Source organism: Salminus brasiliensis, chromosome 6 (genome assembly GCF_030463535.1).
Source record: "Salminus brasiliensis chromosome 6, fSalBra1.hap2, whole genome shotgun sequence".
NCBI classification, from domain to species: Eukaryota; Metazoa; Chordata; class Actinopteri; order Characiformes; family Bryconidae; genus Salminus; species Salminus brasiliensis.
In genome coordinates this window covers 7,407,844-7,430,706 of record NC_132883.1, presented here as the reverse complement: position 1 = coordinate 7,430,706, position 22,863 = coordinate 7,407,844, and the positions used below count along the sequence as shown (strand labels likewise).

At 41.2% G+C, this 22,863-nt stretch overlaps 1 protein-coding gene and 1 non-coding gene across 4 annotated transcripts in view; both read right to left on the bottom strand.

The window, feature by feature from the left end:
• The window catches only part of fibcd1a (fibrinogen C domain containing 1a), a 106,886-nt gene that overhangs the window by 18,649 nt on the left and 65,374 nt on the right, over nt 1-22,863 (bottom strand). The window lies entirely within an intron of this gene.
• Nucleotides 16,566-16,729, bottom strand: LOC140557877 (U1 spliceosomal RNA). Its single transcript, XR_011979869.1, has one exon. It is a non-coding gene; the product is annotated as a U1 spliceosomal RNA (small nuclear RNA).

Below are 22,863 nucleotides of genomic sequence, written 5' to 3'. Positions count from 1 at the left end.
TAGTGGATGATTTGAGTATGGGGAAAGGGAATGGACTGGGCCCTATATGTAACCCTAGTTCTTAGGTGCAGTATAAAAAAGGTGAGTGAAGCAGTACTACGAAGAACTCAAGTCAGCTCTCTGAGATCAATATTTCTGTTGCAGACCCTAATTCCAGTAAGTTTTCACATTTAATATTTCCGACCCTGGCTTCATGAAGAGCAGGTAGGGCGCCAGACAGGAGACGAACGTACTTGCCTACATATGATTCCCATTTGAAGACCATGCAGTGGTGTAAGTGTGTGTATATGTGTGTTACAACAACAGGACAGAAAATCAATACTGCCGAGTTTTGCCGGGCATAATCGTGACTCGTTGCTCTGAAGTGGTTATATACAGCAGCATAAATTCAGCCAGAATGGAAGGGAATGTGTCAGGTAAGTGTGCTCCATCTGCAGTCTGAGGGCCAGATTTGCCAACTAGTGAGCTTCTCACTTCAAAAACAACATATTGTTCCTAGCAGATGCTACAGAGATGCCAGAAGAGCTGAGTCATTATTTGCATTAATTGTAGAATTACTAAAAAGAGTAAAAAGTTTTGGGGCTGAAGAACTTTGTAAAACACCCTGGAGTTTTTTTCCCCACAGCATCCTAAGCACATTTTCAGCAGAGGCACCAGATCGATTTTTAGATTAGCTTAAATTCTAAAAGAACCAGTCCTAAAAAAAAATACCTTTATGAATCCAATTGAGTTGCAGCTGGTAATATTTTTTTTTCGGACCCAGACGTTTGTGGATCTTTTGTTGGAACTATGACGCTAGAATAAAAAAGTAAACTTTTAATGTTTCTTTTTAAGAAGTGTGGTAGGCTTGATGTGACTGTGTTGAGCTTAACAAGCAGCTGAGCATGTTGGCAGAATCTGCCAAGCATATCCGCCACCCTAATGGCCTCGGTAGTGAGTAAATGGATGGGTCATTCACACTGGAAGGTCATTGCTGTTTCGACCCAGGCACCCGCAAATGGAACTCAGTGCCAGTCCTGGGTGTAAAGGGGTAACACAACAGATTCAGCAGCCGGCATGTGTGTGGGCTGATGTGCCTTATTTTAGTTGTATAGGTTGTACATTTAGTGCAGACTACACAACTGAATTAAGATTAGAGATTTTTTACTCCGAGTCTAATGCCCTTATATTTCAAGTCTGACTGAACATAATCTGTTACTGATGTTTACTACCACACAACTCTGCATTCAGAAAGCTAAGGAATAGTGTATAAATATAATGCTGGCTAATTATTAGGTGCAGGATAATACTGCCTCATGGCTTAATATTTTCTCAGTTTATGGATATATGATAGGACAGTGCCACTGAGAATGACTTGCAGGATCTCTGAAGTCTAAAAAAACATGATACAACCTTGGAGAGCAATTACATCATATTTTCAGTCTGCAGACGTTTACCACTATGCTGGGAGTGTTGCAGTTTCAAATGGGTATTTCTGAACTTTAAGACTTTACTTGCATGTGGAAACTCGCCCCATTAACTTGTAGTCCCGCTGCTGCTGTAAATTATTTATTACAGACTCCAGCATAGAAATTAGTATCCGGGATGAACGACAGACAGCATGCTGCAGACACCATGATATAGCGACGTGGTTAAAAAATACTGAAACTAAAGTCCTAAAGAAAAGTTGGATCCAGGCACTGGGTTTTGCTGCATGGTCCTCAGAAGTTCTGGGCTTTATGTGAAGTGAATGAAAAATCACGTCTTGTTGTCCTCTCTGCACAGCCAGTGTTGTTTACACAAGTCCAGTTTGATATCTGCTGTTTTGAGCATTGATTGCTTCCACTGACAGCCTGCTTTCTCCTACCATTCTCCTGAGCCGACATAGCACCCAGCGAAATCAAACACAAACCCTTTGGCCTTTAATATTCCTTAATATTCTCAGTTTTTAGTGTTTAGGAACTAGGAACTCCTCTGAATTCCGGCCATTTCATGATTTAATAAAACAAGACTTTGGCTCTGTGTGCACGCACAATAGGAGTGGTGTATCTCAGGTAAAACATCTAATTTCTGCAAAATTATTACAGATCACATTATTAACCATAGCAGAAGAAAGAGCTCCTCAAAAATGAAGCTAAGCAGGCAGATGCGCTTCACTTAATAGAATTAAATTATAGAACACACCATAAAAAAAAGCAGTTACACTAAAACTAACCCTACTTTGAAGCTAATTCAAAACATTAATTATGAACTATCATCTGGATGGCTTAATGACAATGATAAAAGGTAATCTCAGGACCTTTCATCTAACTGATGTTCGACAAGACTTGCTCACCTAAATGGAAGCTGAAAGCTTGGTCTCTGAAGCGTAGAAGCTTAATGATATTAGATAAGACACGCAATATGAGGTCATTAAAAAAGCTAGCTCGTTTAAACTGGCTGAAATGTGGAAAGTAGCCTTGGTGTAGCTGCCTCTCTGCTTTATAGGAATGCTTTAAAAGCAAGTGTGGGAAAAGTACAGAGAACTGTGCTTAAGTAAAAGTACTGAGACAAAATCTAACTCAATTAAAAGTACAGAGACAAAAAAAATAAGTTTGAGAAGTGAAAGTAAAAAAAATCGACATTTAAACACTAGCCATTGATGAACTTGCTTGTTATGAGTTGATTACACTGTCTTATTATTAAACAGGCAGGCCTGCAATGTCTAATCTCATTTTAGACAATTTACATATTTGTAAAATTAAAGTACAATGCACACATCAACTAAATATACTTATAAGATAATGGATCAAATGAGACGTACCCAAGTACCTAACCTATAAAACTAACAGTGCAGTATAACCCTGTTTCACTCATTTTTGTCAATATGTGCACAATATGGAGGTGGTTATTGTGACGCAATTAGTCATTACTCTATGAACAAAACACATTATTATGATAATAAAAATCCAAATGTAAAATTATAATTAGAAACAATTTGACTTTCTGTTTAGAAACATGTTTATTTTAGGCTGGTGGTTTGAGATGAACGTCAGTTCCATGCCAAGTACATTTGCTGTGTAAAATTGTAAAATCTTTGTAAAATAATTTCACCTAGCATATCATGTTCATCTGAGAACTGTTTGATTTTGAGCTTGTTGAACTCTTAGCTTTATGCAGAGCATCAAAGCAGGGCTGTGACATTTCTTCAGTAGAAGACGGCAGTAAAGCGTAACTTTAAGCCTTGGGTACACTACATGACTTTTACAGTGGTAGCAGATGATAAAAGACTGGCTAGCTCACACTTCTCCATTGAGTTTTGCAAAATTTTTATGGCGAAAAAAATGTCCATTGCATACTATACGACTTGGGATTATACACTACACAACCTGCTGAACTGACCCGAATATGCCCAAGATGCACAGAATCAGATGTACTAGTGGTAGGATGTAGCTGCTGCGTCATTTAAAATTAGAAACTGCCTAAAAACTGATTTTCTATTACTGTCAAGACCCATTTAGATTGAGACGCTGACCAGTATACACTACTAGATTATGCTCAGTCGGGTTAAAAAAAAAAAAAACTCAGAGTCTGCGTCCCCGTACACTACTCAACTCTCTCTCTAACTTTTGATGAATCTGCTGACTGTAGCCAACCAGCACAGACTCAGCCAGACTGAGAATCAGGGCTAAGCGCTGGCTCAAACTGGGAAATCATCTGCTGAAAACTACAAGCTTTAGAAAATAGACTACATGTTAATAGGAGCAAAACTAGTGTGCAAATGTCTATCAAAGCAGTTTACCTCCTCTACAGGTAGGCGTGAACAGTTTAAGTAGATTCTATGAAAAACAAACCCAAAAAGGAAACCGATATCCAGAACTGTCATCTTTTTTCTATAAATCGCAGTTATATATCATCTGAACACAGCAATATATTTTATTCCAGGTCATTATTATTTTTTAACATTTTATTTTAGGTCATTCTGGAGCATTTCTGTTGTTCTGTTGGTCCATTCATCATGAAATTGTCACACAACAGAAAAAAACTATTGCTAGTTTCAAATTACATTATATAGACAAAAGTATTGGGACACCTGCTCATTCATTTTATCTTCCAAAATCTAATTCTAATTAAAATCTATTATTAATTAAAAAGAGTTAATCCTGCTTTTGTTAAGAGTAACTGTCGCTACTGTCCAGGGAAGCCTTTCTACTTAGTTTTGGAGCATTCAGCAACAAAAGCGTTAGTGAGGTCAGGAAGTTGAATCATCACCCCATTTCATTCCAAACTCTCTAGCAGTTTCACTGCTCCACAGCTTAGAGCTGAGGGGGGGCAATGAAGCCAATGGATGAAGCCAATGTGTTTGTGTGCATTTGCACATCTGTGAGATGCCACATGGAGCAACCATATACATTACAGACACATCACATTAAAACGCTGCAGATAAGCATGATGTTGCTTATATTTTTGGCAGCAACTCATCACACTGAACGTGAAGTCTGATCAATATGTGTCCTTATGTGTCATCAAGTATGTGTCATTATTTCCCTTTAAATCACTAGCGTGCCTCTGCAGCCATATGCTACGGCTCCCTCTCGTCTAATGATGAAACTTCATGGCATAAATTTATACCGCATGCACTGATTCCTTTGCTCAGCCAATTAGAGCACTCACATTCTAGTGCGAGAGAAATTCTGGAGCATGGCTCTTGGCTATTGGGTTGAAAGAATACACATCTCTAGGCAAATAATGTAAAATTCAAAGGCATCAAAAAAAGAAAGAAAATTAAGTGCCCTGCTTATATTTAAACAGTCGGTTTCCTCAGAATTTACATAATTTAAGGGTTTAATTAAATCTCCAGAGAATCTCTCATTTCATGAAGTGAAGTAATTTCTTGGAGAAGATTCATCAAACTGGGGAACATTTTTTTTCTGAATTAAAGTGCGAGTGTCAGGTGTAGTCACAATAATTACCTTTCCAGCGCTTAATTAACTTATCAGTAAAAGCCACTTTAATATTGCGCTTTAACTTAAAAAACGCAGAGTGAAGGGCGGCAATTGCCTGCTATGATTATTGAATGAATCGTGATATTCAAGGACTTATAATTAAGACTTTGCCCATCAATAAAGCTCATGAATAAACGAAAGTATATTACAGTCTAAAATTCAAATTTAAAGATTCATTTTGTGCATACATATAGGCACATACAGTATGGCTTTATTATGTGTGAATGACTCAGGGACTATCTAGACTTGCTACTGTCAACCACTCGGTATCGCGCCCTTTCCCCGGGGCGATCCCGAGCTGCCGCTCACAGGCCCAAATAAGGACTTCCGCCTTAGTTTCGTCATGTTCGTGTTCATGTGTGTTTGGTTCTGTTCACTCGTATGGATTCATGATTCAATTCTGATTGTTCATTGTTCCTTTTGTTGGTTCATGTGTTTCACCTGGGACTGGAGGTACTTAAGGAGCCAAGAATGCAGAGAAGTGTATCGTTTGGAACCTTGAGGTCGCCTGAGAGGTTTCCCGTACGACTAAGGTGTGTTAAGGTCAGCTTCAGCTCAGTATCTGCGTACAGGAGCAGTTCACTCTGCTAACCAACTATCAGCGAGGCTCACTCGCTCACTGTCAGGATTCACAGCAAGGCGAGGGCAAGAGGGGCATAAAGTAGGGATGTACCGATTCAATACTAGGATCAAATATCGGTCCCGATACTAACAAAATTAGCTGGATCGGTTATCGGATAATTAATCTGATTCAATGGTTCATCCCTCTGTGTCTGGCCTAGCATGCCATGACAGCTACTTTACTGTATGAAATTAATTTACTCTGATTTTGGTGTGTGATCTTGTTATTAATAAAATGGAAAAAAAAAAAGGCAGAGTAAATCATTTTTGCTTGCAAAGTGATGACAGAAAGTGCAGCTCACATGTTGCACTGTGGCAGTGCAGCAGCCTGGCGTAGTCAGGGCTACTCTCCTTCTTCTCCCCATGCAACAAGGCTTTGCCATTAATTTTTAATCAGACTTGTCCATCTGTGTAGCAGGAGGGGCTCTGCTGCTCATGAAGGGAAAGGAAGAGGAGGAGAGCGAGCAGACATGAGCTTAGAATATGCATAGAAATGCTTTATTTGGACTAATGACTAAGATACAATAATCATAACAAGCCTCCAATGTTGTTAAGAGTCACTGCACGACTCAAGACTCTGCCCACACAGGCCACACATATTTTAGCAGACATGCGTTAAAAATAGGTTACTGGTAACAGCATGTTCTCCAAACAGACACGCTGACCACAATGGGTGACACATAACAGTGACTAGTTGGTCGTTGGGCTTTTCATTTCTCCTGTCCAGCAATCTGCAAAAACGCCATCTGTGTTTGTGTTCCAGGCTACCAAACATTACTGCCACTAACCAGATGCATTCACAAGAACTCCTATTAAGGCTGCAATTTTCAACAGTTCAGTAGTATGACAATTAGCTAAGATTGTGGACACCCCTTCAAATAAATGCATTCAGCTACTTTAAGTTGCACCCATTGCTGACACAGATGTGCAAATGCACACACAGACCTTGCCTAGTCCATGTAGAGAAGTACTGCCAACAGAACAGCACTCTGGAGAAGATAACCATGAATGTATTGGCACCATGCCTAATGCCAGGCGTGGCCTAGAGGGGTATAAAGTAGGGATGTACCGATCCGATACTAGGATCAGATATCGGTCCCGATACTAACAAAATTAGCTGGATCGGTTATCGGATAATTAGTCTGGCCCAAAGGAGTATTCTAGGCTTCATAACCGAGGATCAGAGTAACCTACAGACATCATACACAGATCAAAGCAGCAAACAGCAAGACTCCTCTATCCCCTATCTAACCAGCAGGGCGCCCTCGACCTGTCATCAGCTATCAGCGAGTAATCAATGATATCGGGTCGGGTCTCGGACGATACACAAAGTGCATCCCTAGTATAAAGCCCCCCCCAGGACAAACTCTTTTTAAAACCCTTCATTTTAGAAGAAACAATGAATGAGGAGCTGTCTCTGTGCTTTCGCAATAAACAACTCTTCCACCAGGCAATTTACTTCATTAACAGTGGGGTGTTGTTGAATAGTAAAAGATTACTCTATGGACTGCTTTGTGGATTTTAAAAAATTGGCCCATTAAGCTGATGTATGTGGCAATATTTGTCCATCAAGTATTTTAATGCAGCTGAAAACATGCCTCAGCCAATCAGATTTCAAAACCATAACGATCCATTTGATAATAGCAGTTTTATTAATCGAGACTCAAATGGAATGAAATGTCGAAGACCAGCCTAATTTACTAAGATGGCCCAGAAATCCAGCGCAATAATAAATGTGCAAAGAATGTTGGTTTTAGGTTCCTTTGAAGCAAATTGCTTTTCAGCACTTCAATTTGGAACAACACTGAAATGGGTACCATGTGGTTTCTCCCTTCTCCCAAATTCCCTTACTGAGGCTTTACTTGCCCTGTCTGGATCACACTAAATATCAATCTGTAATCAGTTTGTCACTGACTTCCGCCAGCTGCCCCTCTGCGCTGGACCAGCTCAGCTAGATATAAGCGCTGCTGCAGAGGTCGTTTAGCTAAATCTAGCCGGTCTGGATAAGTTTTTAGAGTTGCCTTAAGGGCAGAGTCTAATGTAGCACTGAAAACTACTGATGCATTTGGTTCAAATGTGTACATCATTTCTATGTAGATTAAACATATTGGCATAGATTCATAAAATGTTGCAACGGCAGTATACTACACCATGATTATTATAAACATATTACGATTATTTTGTAAACCTGAGCAGTACAACAGTCTTCATGGTTCTGTGACTAATTATACATAATTTATAAACTGTTCTGGCCAGAGGAGGATGGATCCCCTTTGTGAGTCTTGGTTCCTCCCAAGGTTTCTTCCTCCAGCTCTGAGGGAGTTTTTGGCTGTCGCCTTTGGCTGCTCACTAGGGGTCTTGGGTCATCATGTCTGCTTATGTTGTTACTTACTTGTCTTTTTACTGATTACTGATTCTGTAAAGCTGCCTTGTGACAACGCCAGTTGTAAAATGCTCTATACAAATAAATTTGATTTGATTAATGGCTCGGTGTCATGGAAAATGTGCAGCATTTAAGTCTTATTCATAAGGTTGCAGCTGTGTTGCCTTTTTTACCACGATGGTCTTTTCAACAGCCAATCAAATTTGACAGGTTAACAAGCTAATGCATATTAACGACCAGTGCTCAGTACCAGATAAATAATCTCAGTGGACTCTAACTACATCAGTACTGTCTGTAAAATATCCCAGCAAAATAAGAATGATAGCCTATAATACAATTTATTGACTTAAAAACGATGCAGCTTCCAAATGTCTAAAAGAAATGAACACAGATTGTCAAATCATTCGACTCGGCCCAAATATAATCAATATTTACAAACTAAAGGAAATAAGCCATAAGGGACCAAACGTTACAGTGGATGTAAAATGTTTAAGGAGTGTTCTACAAGTACAGAGCACTATTAATACTATTCACAGATTCTAATAAGAGAAGCACTATTTGGTCAAATACAGCAACATATAGAGAAAATAAATACAGAATATATATTGGGTAAGAGGAACACTATCAATGGTGTCAAATGCAAATGTATTGTGTCTGAAGCAAAAGTGAAAGTAAAAGCAGAGATATCATCAAAGGCAGTTCAGTTGTTTTTTAGTTTATGACAGAGCAGCAGATTTAGATCTCCAGAATCTGTTGTTTTATATTGAACTGGTGAGCCTTGCCTTTATATTTAAGCAGCATTATGTACCATTTTATCCTAAAACACCTGTACCTGTAATAGGGAGAATAGCATGTCTGTTGTTGCTATTCTGTGCTCGGCACTCTGCTAACTGCACCACGTAACAGTTTCGTAGTTACACAGAAAAGACAACTGAATCCATTTCGGACACATGGATTTTGTTTGTAAGACGGTGTGGTTTGTGAATTGCTAACATCACATGCAAATGAGGGAAAACACTGTAGTGCCATAAACATTGTAAAAGCCCCAGTTAACCTCATTTCCGAGTGACGATAAACCTTATTTATGAATGAGCAAAGTGGGCCATTATCTCAACACAATTACTGGCAAAAGTAAGAAAACTATAAGAAAATAAAATTGTGCTTTTCATTCATTTGGACATGATGTTCACACTTAATTACTTGATCAATTGTACAAATTTAATTCCTTTTGCCTTCAAGAATGGTTGCAGTTAAGATTAAGTGAGATTTAGAAATACATGTTCAATGCAATGTATTCACATTCACAGACACTATATTGCCTGCTTACACACACATGGCATGAGCTTAGTATACACACACACACACCTTAGTATACTAGTATAGTATACGCATGCACATATCACCTTCTAGCACGCAACACTTCCTTTTCGTTCCAAACACACAAACACACACACACATACACACACATACACACACACATGTACTCTAGAGGTGACTATGCTGCCTCTGTGTGCTCTCAGGTCTTGATATGGGGCCTTTGAACACCTGGCATCTAAGTGATAGTAGCTTCAGCCCTCTCCAGGATGAATCATTCCTCTATAACAAGCCTGGCCCCAACCGCCTAAACCTCCAAACACATCACAGCCACCTCTGGACCAATATTGATTTCACTCATTTTCCATGGCCCCATGTGAATTAAAAATGCTCAGCACATGCATTCCTTCCTCTGTACTGTCTTGGCAAATCCATTTTCTGCCTTGAGCTCAATTATATGCAAATCAGGAGAGAGAGATTTAATTAGGTTCTTGTTTTCTGTTTTTTCCCCCATGCATTTACAGACAGAAATAATGTCTCCTAGTGTCAGTGGTTTTCTAGCAGAGGCAGTCACTGTTCGACCCCCGCAGGAATGAGGATCAGTCCATTGAAAAGACAACACTGAAATATGAAACCAGACACAAAGGAAGCAGAAAATAAACAAGCGGCAACTGCACGGAACATACAATCTCCAACAGCTTCTGTATGTGCAGAGACTGAACTGGAGGATCAAAAAGAAGGCTAGGCTGAACAGACTTAATCCTGACTGTCTTTATCTGCAAAGGCAACTGTAACCACTGCTGTTTTACTGTGGAGTTTTTAGTAAAGGCAGAGTTATCAGTAAAACATCTGACTCCAAGTGAGAGTTACATTCTGGCTTTGTGACTGAGGGCAGTTGCTCAGTTGTGGAAGGAACATTGAGAACTTGGGCTGGAGTTCGGTGAGGCCACTGTTTAGCTCTAGAAGGCCAGGCACTCTGTTGAGTTGGTTGAGTTGGCCATAACCAATAAGATCTTACACCATTTTGCGACTGTGGCCCACGCCCTGGACAGAGTAGCTTTGAAGTTTGTGCCAGTCCCGTCAATCACAGTTGGAGCAATGAAAAAAGGAGGAGCATGATGGTGATGGGTGTGAAATTGTTTATCATGGAAATAAAGTGGCGTGGGGAGGACTTATAGGGCCTGGGAATAGAGGAGGTGGAGATTAGGATGAAGGCGCTGCCACAATGGCCTGAGGATTGCTGGTTTAAATCCTGGGTCATGCTGCCTGCCATCCGTAGCCAAAGCCAACGAGGCCACAAGTGCAGATGTCTGCTAGGCGATGCATTAGAGCTGAGTAACTGGTGCTTTCCTCAGAGTGCATTGGTTGCCTCAGCTGCAATTTGAAAAGAGGCAATGGGGGGTTGTGTGTGTGTCAGAGGAGGCATGTGTCAGTCCTTACACCAGTGGTAGGAGCATTACACGTGATAGGGGGAACTAACGAGTGGGTTGGGAGTAATCTAAAATTGGGGAGAAGAATTGGGTAAAAAAGAGCTTATTTATTTTACATTAATAATAAATAATATATGTATATATACTTATGCAGTGATCACACTAGGCTTCTGTCAGAGGAAATGCTAATGTTAGCCATGTCTAAGCGTGGCCATTTCCTCCCCACTATAAATAAACACATAATAAAGAGCGGCTGCACACACAGTCAGTCAGGAGATTCCCGTTTATGGTAACAAGAGTTAGTCAGCACGCTAATTGCAGTACTATCGCAGCTACAGCAGCTTTGTTTACAGCTTTATATAAAAAATTCAGTGTTGCACTGTAACTTTACTTCTGTGAACATTTTTACTGTTTAGCTCTTGGCTGAGCGGAGCTGAACATATAAGCTATTGTTAACTCCCCCACTGTCGCAAACTCCGGCTGATGTGGTAGTGTACTGCGGTGACACTGTTTTGCTGTGACTGAGGGCTCTGAGCTCTGTGCTTTCTCTAGTATCAAGTTATCAGATAACATCATTTAGTTTGTGTTGCTTTTGGTTTGCAACTTGGCTAAAGTACGCATGCTAACAGCACCAACATGTACTACAAAACGAAGGCTTCAGGTGCACTGATTGGCAGTCTTGTATAATTCATGATATCACAGCAATCAATTCAAAGTAGACTGCAGCTTATTATGCTGATGGATAGGGACTGATGAGTGGGCCCTTTAACTTTAACTGAATGCATTCAGCTTGTTTACGTCACTAATAGCGTGACAGCAGGATCAAGCTCTTCTCCTCTCCTTCTTCCTCTTCTTCTTCACCAAGGCTGCACTAATGGCTGATCATTCTGTGTCGAGAAATTGGGCTGAGCACTTCTTCTGATAGCACCGAGGCAGCTTTGTGTCGCCACCGATGGAAATCTTATCAGGGACATCAGCTTCATGCTGTAGCTCTCAGAGTGCTGACCCGATTTCCCCTCTCCAGCTGGCTGCCTCTTTTTCTCTCCGAAACGGTTCACAAAATACACATTACTGTTCATTACTGCTTTCAGGTTCAGCTAAATAAATGGGCACCATGGGGCGAAGAAACATGTGGAGCATCCAGAAGGTTGCAGAGACTAAGAAAATAATGGCTTTTGAAAAATCACTCCTATTAAGCCTTTGAATCATGAAATAGAGTACAACCAGTTACCTTCAAAACAGTGCTCATACCTCACAACACCATGCTCTGCATCTGGCCCTGGAAACTTAAGAATCTCAGTCCTTGGGTGGATAATCTTCTCTCTAAGCTTCTCGCGACTAGTAATTTCATTTTGCTTTGCTGGAACGAAGAAGGCAAGTTAATTAATCAAAGCCTGAACCGTGGTGGTAATTTTTCACTTAATTTACACGTCACTTTTCTCAGCAAAAGAGAAAGTAAGAGTGTGCGGCGTGTAAAGCATGCTGTCACTGACACACAAAAACGTCCTATTTCTAAAATGGCAGCTTCACAGGAGAATGGAAGTGGACCAAACACTGCTGGTCCAATACCAAGAGAAGAGTGAGAACAGTGCTGAAACACTGAAACACCTCAATTCAGATTCCTAAAAATCCTCGATGACTTTCACTAAAATAAAAAAAAAAGAAATGTGAAGAAAACAAAAAAGATTACTAGGGTTTCCACATTTTCACTGCCAGCTTCAGCTTATAACTGGAAGCCATTAATACAAGTAGAGTCCGCTCAGTGTTATCCAGTAGAAAAAGATAAGTAGTGAGCCTCAAACAATCAGAAGCAGGATTAATGGAACGCTTTGTGGATGTTGAACAAGGTCATGTTTTATTCAGGGCCTCCGGTAGATCATACTTGCAGATAAATCACAGCTAAAGAGCCCCTGAAAATTGCCAATATTTTTTTAGTTCCCAACGACTCAGCAGGTGCTGCACTTGTGCCATGTGTGGAATTCTGCCCGCTGAGGTGTGAATTCATTTTTTTCTTTTTTTTTGGGATTGTTGCCCAATTATCTCCCTGAGGTTAGTAGTTGCCAATTCCCGCCTGCTGTTGGATCCCCCTGCACCAACCAACTGAAGCACATGCTTGCCTTCACACTTTTCAATTGGTTGGTGGAAAAACTGTAAAGTGCAGGTGCTTACTGCATGTGAATCTTTGAACTACTGCTTATATAATCACACGGGATAGCTGCGTACTCCTGGCGCTGATCTTTCCCACACAGCAAGCAGCTCTTAGATTCCAGTTGTGTTCTCATGGATGGTTGTGGCATCGTTGGGCATCAAGCTCAGGTTCTGGCAATGGACGCAAACCTGTTGTAGTGCATTTACATTGATCTGGAAGGGTAATGGATTCTTCTGGGTGGTATGTTATAAATGCCAGATCCAACTGAAATGAAGTTGATATGTAACTAATGCTATAAAAAGCAGCATGCTATTCATTCATTCTGTTACAGTCTGGAGTGTTACAATGATTCTGAAGCTATTATCTTTTAAGGTAATTAAGGTGAGGTAAAGCTATTAAGGCAATGCCACATTAAGTCACTTTGTGTCACTGAATATTCAAAAATCCAGCACAGTCCTTAGCACAGGTATATTGTTGTAGACTATGATTGTGTGCATCAAATTTAGCATATTAGCTAGATTCATTTGCAATATATTGTTTAATCTTCTCAAAACACTACATCCCATTAATGAGAGCATGTACACATCCCTTTCCTGTTGTCTGAACGGCCCCTTTGAGTGAAAACAAACCTGATCTGAGCAACAATGACAAATTTATCATACAAATGGCACCATGCCTAAATGCTTTACTGAAGGGTCAGTACACAGAACACCAAAAAAACCCCCCAAGAAAATCCCATATATATATATATATATATATATATATATATAGCCAATAGCTTGCTAACCCCCTGTTAAGCATGTTAATGTTGGTGATGTAATTAGTTGAAAGTAAAGTCACATTGGACAGACAACCAAAACACAACACAAAACAACACAACAGAAAAATTGACTAAAATGCCAAAAATATATTGCCTAGTGACTGTGATACCTGGCACCTTTGGCCTTTGGGGAAGGTCGTTTGTCATATTCGATGAAGGCAGACTGCAACTTATCAACCCTTACGTCTTTCATTTTTTTCTATATAGCTCCAATAGAGTCAGCAGTATTCTTTTTTTATGCTTTTAAGTTGTCAACAACTTTGTATTTACTGTCAAAGTATTTTGTATTTACTTTGTATTTGATTTTTAAATTGTATTTATTTATCAAATTAGAGGGACTGCTTTCCCTCAAAAAGGAGGGATCATTGCAGAAGAGCAAAGCTGAACCTTGTTTACCTTGTGGTGCAGCTCAGATCTATAAATGACTGAAGAAAAGAAAAAACTCTTCTGTTTGCTGAAGATATGCCCGAATTCTTTAGTAGGCTCTCATTTGTAGGAACTAGACATTCAATCAGATTTTTTGGAAAACTTATCATTGTTGCCACGGTAAAAAAAAAAATCTTACAAACGAAATATCCATTATTAAGCAGGCCAGCAATTACGTCAAAAATAATTTTTTGACGTAATGTGAATCTGGCAGCTGTTCTTTACATTACAGCAAAATTACACACTGACTTCCATTTAAAGTTAAATCTAAATCTATAAAGCTGTGATTTGCTGAATACAAATGTCATAAAATGTCGTCAAAATATACTACAGAAAAGATGCAATAATGACAAGTCTTATTACCGCCATACCGCCATCTCATTATCCAAAGTCAGCTGTGGTGTAATCATGATACTTTATCCTGCTGAAAGCGTTTTATTAAGCTATTACTCTTGCATATCACTGGTTTGGCCAGGACTCCCTAAAGGTGCAAAGCCGCCACACTCTCACTGTCAGATAAGGATGACAATTCCCCATTCTGTCTCCCTGTTAAGTGATACACCAGCCAACAGAGAGCACAGCACAGCCAGTGAAAATGGAAACTGGCGCGTGAAAGAGCACACGTTCCCTGAGACAAAGACAAGAGCTTTACTTTACACTGCCAAGAACGTGCAAATTAAGATGGGCAATCGTGATGAGCGTGTCATGTGTTTTATTCCTTTTACAGCTTTGTGGTGTCATTCAGCAAGGTTCGGCCAGCGCAGGTGGAGAACAGTGGCGTGGCCTGCATTAAAAAAGTGGCCTAAAATCTGCTGGCAGATTCAGGATGCTACCAGGAACGGGAAGAGGCCTACAGTGGGAAATGTTTACTAAACGGAGCTGTAAATAAATAAAATATGGCTGAGCTGTTGCTATGTTTTATACCGAAATGTCAGTCTCTTCTCCACCAGAGAGATTCAATGGCTTTTTTCCCCCTCCCTGCTGTGATTCAGCTAACAACAGCATGAACTGTACTTTGGATTCTTAAAATATTCATTCTATATTAACACATTCTGGCAGAAACATCAACACTTGCGCCTCGGTACAATAGAGAGTGTCGACGGATGCTACCAGTTCTTTGAAACTCTTGGGCTGTGAAATATTAAGGAGGTCATTCTGTAGCTGGCTGCTGCATTTTCTAAAAGTAAACAATAGCAAAGTGTCATAACACAAAGCTTCACAAGCCCTCACACTCACCACACATATTCGCAGGGGGTGATGGAGAAGGGGGGCGGTGAATAGGAGGTAGGGGATAAAAAAAAAGGAGAGGCAGAGATGGAGACAGGGAAGGAGAGGAGACTGTATAGTGACTAGTGAATATGCTTGTCAGCAGAATCTGTGTCATACATCTCAGGAAAGCTCGGTAGGATCTGCGGAGAGTAGCAGGCAGAAGAGGGAGAATAAGCAAGCCATGTGTTTCAACAGGAAACAAAGACATGTGGGAGCTGCAACAGAGAGTGCACAAGCTCTGGCATGAGAAATCACTGTCTGCTCTAGCATATCTGACACTGCAGTGGAAACAGGGTCTACAACATACCACAGACGTTCCTTTACTGCTGTCACTATGGATCTTATTAGTAATCATCAAATCGAACGAGAAAAGTAATGAATAATCAAGTAATCCATTCTGGAAAAGGTCAAACAATGAAGAATTGACTTGACTAAACAATAATAAATGAATGCTGCAATGGTTTCTTTAAGATCATTCATTGAGATGTAAACAAACTCAATCAGAGAGCTCTGATGCTCCATTCCAGAGATTTTGACCTCTTTACAGTGGAGGTGATAGGGACGAAGATGGCTATAACGCAAACACATAAATCCATTTTATTTACAATCCAAAGTGATGGGATGATAGCTGTACATCTGAATAAGACAAATAAATAAAGGGGTTACAAAGGATTCTGAAGAATCATGAAGCATCATGAAGAATCATGTCTGGAATAGAGGGGTGTGTGTGAAGAACCTTCACTTCATTAAAAGGCTCTTTAACAATTTAAAAGTTTTTCACATCAGTCTCTATGACAAATATGACTGTCCATGGAACCAAAAGTGGTTGGCATCACTCAAAGAACCCGTTGTGGCATATTTGTTTTTAAGAGCGTATAAAGCTTATGAAGTAATAGGCTTAATAAAGGTACACATATTTTTCACTGTTTTATGTACAGCGAAATGTATCCTCCGCATTTAACCCATCTGTGGTAGTGAACACACACACACACTATTGAACTAGGGGCAGTGAGTACACACCCACCCAGAGCGGTGGGCAGCCAACTCCAGCGCCCGGGGAGCAGAGAGGGTAAAGGGCCTTGCTCAAGGGCCCAACAGTGGCAGCTTGCCGAGCCCGCGAATCGAACCCACAACCCTGTTATCAATAGCCCGACACTCTAACTGCTGAGTCACCACTGCCCCAAAAAATCAGGGGAGAGCGCGAACGCAGTCTCCCACTACCAGAAATTATCCAGTCGAGATTCCCACATTTGGGGAATTTGCAGAGGGCAGCACAACCGGAGTGCAATGGCTGAGCCTCACTCTGGGTGAACCACCTTCTTGATCATGGTATCTACCCTGCCAGGTAAGTATTATATCACTGGCTACTGTATTTCTGACCCAACAGCAAGGAGCATTATTTGATTTTCCCCTCTTTTTTCTTACATCTTTATTTCCAAAGGTTTGTGGACACCCCTTCTAATGAATGCATTCTTCTATTTTAGGTTGCACCCATTCATATCACTCTCTATTACAAATATGGTTGTTCATGGAACCAAAAGTGGTTCTTCTTAGTACTTAAATGTTCCCACCATTGTACAACACCAGTTCTGACTCCTCTCTGAAAAAAAGCATTGCGGATCCAGCCACTCCGAATGACTTTGTTTAACATGGTTTACTGTTAAACTGTTGAATTAATGTTTTATTATGCCTTGTATTATGTATTATATTGTCTTCATTAAAAAGTATATATAAGGGTGGTTGGCCTGGGGCTTGCGAGTTCGGATCCCAAGCCATGCCAAAATGCCTTCAGCGAGTCAGGGTGAGAACAATTGGCCATGCTCACTCTGGGTGGATAGATGGTGCACTTTCCCCTCATCACTCCAAAGTGATGCTGGCCACTACAGGAGCAAGGGGACACGGCGCGTTCCTCTGAGCATGTGGGCTGCCCCCATGAAAAGAGGCGGAGGCTGGCTCTACATGTATCGGAGGAGACATGTGCTAAGTCCTTAGACTCCTAATGTAGAAGAGTTTAAGTGCATATATAAATAGTGTGGCAAAAAATGCATGTAAATGAAGGTGTCCAGGCAACTCTGTATCTTACTGTAAGTAAGATACATTATGAACATGTAAACCGGCAATAACTGATTACAGATTCATGTAGAAAATAAAATGTTATTAATATTTTTGAAACTGGGTTATCAAGTTTAATCGAGTAATCACACCACCCTGAACATCCTAAGATAAAATAAACCTTTGCTGGTACCTCGGTGTCCTGCATGACAGTGTTTAGGGCTTATATAAGAAGCAAATAAAGCAATAACAGCAGTGAAGCGGATCACCCAGCCAAGAGACAGAACGTGGGCCGCGGTGGGCTCTTGTGGCAGTACAGCTCATTTCGAGACTGGCACGGCTAATAGGATGCACAGCAGTGTCTTTACCGAGGCTCTCTGTAGCATAATGAATCAGCGGGCAGGAGAGGAACACCCCTGAGGAGACGCCATCTTTTTAACCCACTTTTTGAAAATGCTCTCGGTCAGACGCGGGACAGCCTGCAGGAAGTCTGGATCAGTGAAGAACTCGTAACCCGTCGGAGATCACTGAAATCAGCAGGACAAGAGGAACAGGACATAAAAACAAAGGCAGATAGTATTAGAAAAGAGACAGCGACAGAGGGAAGACAGGGGAAGAGAGAGACTGTAAAGGATAAAGGATTGCTATATTACTGGAGTCAGCAGTATGTGCTGTAGAGGAGGAGGTGTAGCAGTTTCAGCAGGGCAGCTCATAGCCCGATTCCTCAACACCCTAAATGAGCACAGTGCTGCTGTACCGCTGTTTCTCGCTCACAGCAGAAGGAATTTAGAGTGTGGGGAGAACTTTAAAATCACATTGGACTGCACTAATATGAGATTTTTGAGTAGCTAGTGTTATAATAACTGATAACAACACAGTTATTGTGGCTAATACAGCAGTTAATCAGTTAATAATAATAATGATAATTATTATTAGTAAAAAGTATTTTGTACTTTGAAGCACATTATAATCCATACAGTTGCTGTAACGCAAAAACCCTCTTAACTTTCAATGGGTTTTACTCCAAAAGCGTTTCTGTTGGCCCTTATTTTGGCACAATGTAAACATTCAAGTGAACAGCCAGACTCAAGTGAAAAACAATATAGTGTGCAGTACGAGAAGCTAAGCTAATCAAGCTTATGACTCATTAATTTATTAATTTTACACAGCTGTAAACATATAAGGACTACAACAACAACAAAAAAATATGTGGATTTTCCATTTTTAATGCATGATTAACATGAATTTATGCTCTCACAGATTTCAGTACACTATAAGCATGTAAGGGCATTCTGCCATTGATTCAGAAGAAAAATTTGCTGTTGCACACAGAGAGATTTAACCAATAAAAGAGGCACAAAAAGAGCATAACTCAAGAAAGCAACGATTGCAATAGTCAAGTCAGCATGCAAAACACGACGTTTGCGTGCTCATATAGTCGAGGTAGCGTTTCACTGCAGCCTGACAACGATGCACAATAAAGGCAAAACAAAAGCACCTGAGGCCCAACACGTTTACCTCTGTGGCAGTTGGGTAAGTGCAGGTAACTCACTAGCCTAGTAGCCCAGTAAAGGTAGCATTAGGTTGAGAGTTCAGATCAAATCAGGTCCAGAAAGAAAACATCCAACCAACGTTGCCCTGTCACCCCAGAAGGGATAAACCCAATGTTAAATCTGTTTTAGGATGCTCCTGAAACAAAACTGTGGGCCTCACCAATCTATAAAATATAGTCATAAAATTACAAGTGTACCAGCTGTTAATGCCAGTCATAAACATCAGCGTTTAATGCCTTAAGCCAGTAATATCAGCTGTTGCCCAGGCAGACTCACCCCACTCAGAATATATGTGTATGTATAAATCATAAATAAAAAACTGTTGAAATCAAGTATTTTATAAAAAGCATGTATTTATAAATAATCACATTAACACCAGCTATTACAGGAACATTAGTCCCCTCTTTTTCGTACTATTTCACAACAAAAATATACTACTAAGTCCAAATGTTTGTGGACACCCCTTCTAATGAATGTTGCGCTCCCATTGCTGACACATATGTGCAAAAGCACCCACACACACACACACACATACAATGTCTAGTCGCTTTAGAGAAGAATTGCCAATAGAACAGGACTCTGAAGCAGATTAACATGAACCTATTAGCACCTGGCTAATGTCGGGTGTGGGCTAAAGGGGTATAAAGCCCCCCAGCACTGAGCTGTGGAGCAGTGGAACTGTTTTTCTGGTATGATCGAGTAGATAACTCTCAATATGTCTGGTGTTTTTCAGTGTATTACTAGACATTAAACTGCAGTATGTGAGCCCATGGAAGAAATGAGGGGGCACATGTATTATTGTAGTTAATGTTATGATTCTGCCGGTAGCAGAAACAGGCCATGGAAATGTAATGAGCACTTTAATTTTCAATCCATGGAGAAGTCTGGAGGAAGGAATATGTGTTATTAATCATGATTTCTCTTATTACTCACTTGACAGCCCAAGAATTCATCCGGCACTTAATAACAAAATACTCTTGCATAATGAAAGTTTACAGATCTATAGAGGACCAACAACTGGGCACTGCGACAGCTTTGAACATGAAACATTTTGGGATGATAGAGCACAACCACAGTGCATAATCAAACCACACTGCTGGATGTTGTTGTTTTAATACCGTAGGGAACCCAAAAGCACCACTGATGAGACCTTATTGAAAATTCAACACGGTTGCTAATGAGCAATGAGGCGTCACCTCTCAGCTCCCGCTCAATACGCACCGAGGCATCAGCGAGCACTGCTGGTGTCATTATCGCAACAACACTCTGGCATAACGGCTCTGATGCGTCCTCCATAACGACCCTTTCCACGCTGCCGCCAAAGCGTTGCGCCATAAGACCTTTTTCCACAACCTGATTCTCTGGATGAAGCTCTTCACCCAAAAACAAGGAAGCGGAGGCAGCAGCTGTGTTCTGACTGGATCATCGTGCTGAGCTCTGACCTCATCGACGATCATTACTGCTGCAAAACTCTGGCATAACGCCGTCTGATGTGGCCTCTTCAACGTTATTCTTCACGCTGTTGCCAAAGCACTGCACCGTAAGACCTTTTCCACAACCTGATGCTGTAGACCTCCTCTCTCGGATGAAGCTCTACATCCGAAACAAGGAAACGGAGGCGGCAACTGTGTTCTGACCGGATCACAGTGCTGACCTCTGACCTCGTCAATGTGTTTGTCAGGGAGCGAGGGCCGGTCTGAATCAGTGAGATTATGGATTAAGGTTCTGGGGTTGTGCTGATGCAGGACTGGGCTGGATTTCAGCCCTGCTGCATGATGGCTCCGGGGACGCGTCCGGGATCAGGTTAACGCGATTGCGAACACTCTTTTCTTCTTTTCCAGACAGGATCCGGGGGGATAAAGTTTAAGGTCGTCTTTTTTGGGGCTGGTCATCATATACCAGAGCACACCAGTAAAGAAGAGCTCATAAATGGGAATCTAACAAAGCCAAGAAGCTAGGCTTTTTAAAATCCCTCTCACACACCACAGATTCATGAAAGTGTGTGCGTGCGTGCCTGTGTGGATACTCGAGAGAAAGAGGCTGAGACAGAGAGAGAGAAAGAGAGAGAGAGAAAGAGAGAGAGAGAGAGAGCAAGAGTGCACTTTTGATGAGCACTTGAGCTTTGTATTAGCACTCTGTGTAAATATCTGGGAGGGTTCTGAGGGAGTGGGGATGACTTATTATAACGGTTTTGAGTTGATTTATTGCAAAATTACTGATAAAAGGCAAAGTTTATTTATAGTGCTCTGCTAGTTTGATTTTGAATGGATATGCTAATACACTACAAAAGAAAATTATGGAATTATGGAATGGTAATGCAAACCTTCCCCTTTGATGACACAAAAATACACTGTCTCCCATTAATATTCATTTCTCTCCGCAATATTCGACTTACATTTCTGTGCGTTTGTGTATTTCCTGCTGATTGCTAATGCGCCACTAAAACGATCCCCATTTGAATACTCCCCATCAGTCGTGGCAGAGTTTCTAGTTTCCGCAATGTTGTGAAACTTCAAGCTGTGTTGTCGTCTTGAACTGTATTTGTCATCCCCCTTTTTAAGAGGTATGATAGATCTCTCCCTCTCTTTCTTTCTCTGACTCTCTCTCTTCCTAGAAGATTGTCTTTGCTCAGGGGGCTGTGGCCTCTGCTCTCCCTCTGTCACCTCATCCTGACGGCTGCGCATTGTTGATGTTTTTCTTTTTTCCCCCCTCTTTTGCTTCTCCAGCTCATCTCTCTGGCCCCAGAGGTTAATTGTCCCCAGCTCCCTCGTGTCTCTTATTGATCAGAGAGCGTGGGAGGTTTAGTCTCATCTTCACTGACGGCACAGGCATTCTGGAGCTTGACTCCACCATCAGGCAGGGCCATCAGCCTCTTCACCCTAGAGAGGAGTGCTTGTGCCTGGGCATTCCCGCAGGGACCGGCCCCTCCAGTCACCAACACGGGTGGCATGTCGTCGCCCAGCCTGCTGCAAGCCAAGTGCTAGAGGCCAGTTTTACTTACGGTGCAGGAGCCAAGAACAAGCAGGCAGAGGGAAAAGTCATTTCCAGCCGCAGCAGGAGCGAACGAAGGACGTTAGCCTCCTCTCGTCTCCTCTTGCTGAGCCTGTCAATCTCGGGGAGATGTCACTCCCTGACAGGCCTGTCACTCGACATTATTGGTGCCTTAGACTAAAAAAAAAAAAAAAACCAAAAAAAAACACGAAGGCGCACACACATACACAGACGGTCCGTAACACACATTGCGTCCCCTCACATGTCGTGCTGCCTGCCGAACAGCCCGGAATAAGACAACAGCTCCATTCCTGAAATAGTGGTGTCAGGCAGAAGCAGCTAAAACCCAGAGCGGATCAACCCTGTCACTGTGCGAGACTTTTTCCATCTTCTGCTGCTGATGAAGTAGAGGCAACCTTGCAGTAAATAAAAGAAAATGCCATTTATCTTGTTTATGTTGGAGGCGTCTCAGAGTAACCGTCCATCACACGCACATGTGCAAGCCACACATACACACAAACAAACCATATCGCTCTTTTTTCTCCCTGCAGTCGTCTGTCAAAGCCTGGAAAACACAGAGATATGCTTTTTTCTATATAAGCTGGGCATATGTGGAAAAAACGATAAGGCATGTAATACTGTTCGGCTACTGAAAGCAACTGGACAGATCACAGACTGAGTCAGCGAGAATGAATATTACGGAAGACTATTTTTGTTACCTTCCTACCTTTGCACTACAGATTCAACTTTATTGTCACTGCTCAGTACAAGCACAAAGCAATAAAATGCAGTTAGCATTTACCAGTAGTGCAAATTTTATAATAGCATTGTGGGTGTAAAAACACAGAACAGAGCAGAGAGCAAGTTAAAATGTGTAATAAATATGTAAAG